This window comes from Olea europaea, unplaced genomic scaffold (assembly GCF_002742605.1).
Source record: "Olea europaea var. sylvestris unplaced genomic scaffold, O_europaea_v1 scaffold1545, whole genome shotgun sequence".
NCBI classification, from domain to species: Eukaryota; Viridiplantae; Streptophyta; class Magnoliopsida; order Lamiales; family Oleaceae; genus Olea; species Olea europaea.
This window is the reverse complement of record NW_019233045.1, coordinates 101,155-101,396: the sequence shown is the minus strand read 5'-3', so window position 1 is coordinate 101,396 and position 242 is coordinate 101,155.

Sequence of the window (242 nt, the reverse complement as noted above, 5' to 3'; positions counted from 1 at the left end):
AAAGACGAAACAGAACGCTTAAGGACATGGTGAGGAGTATGATTAGTCATTCTACCTTACCAGAATCTCTCTGGGGTGAAGCATTAAAGACTGCAACTTATATACTCAACAGAGTTCCAACTAAGGCCACTGATAAAATCCCATATGAGCTTTGGATGGGCAAGAAGCCTAGCTTGAACCATATATATATTTGGGGGTGTCCAGTTGAGGCAAGGCCCTATAAACCAAATGAAAAGAAACTG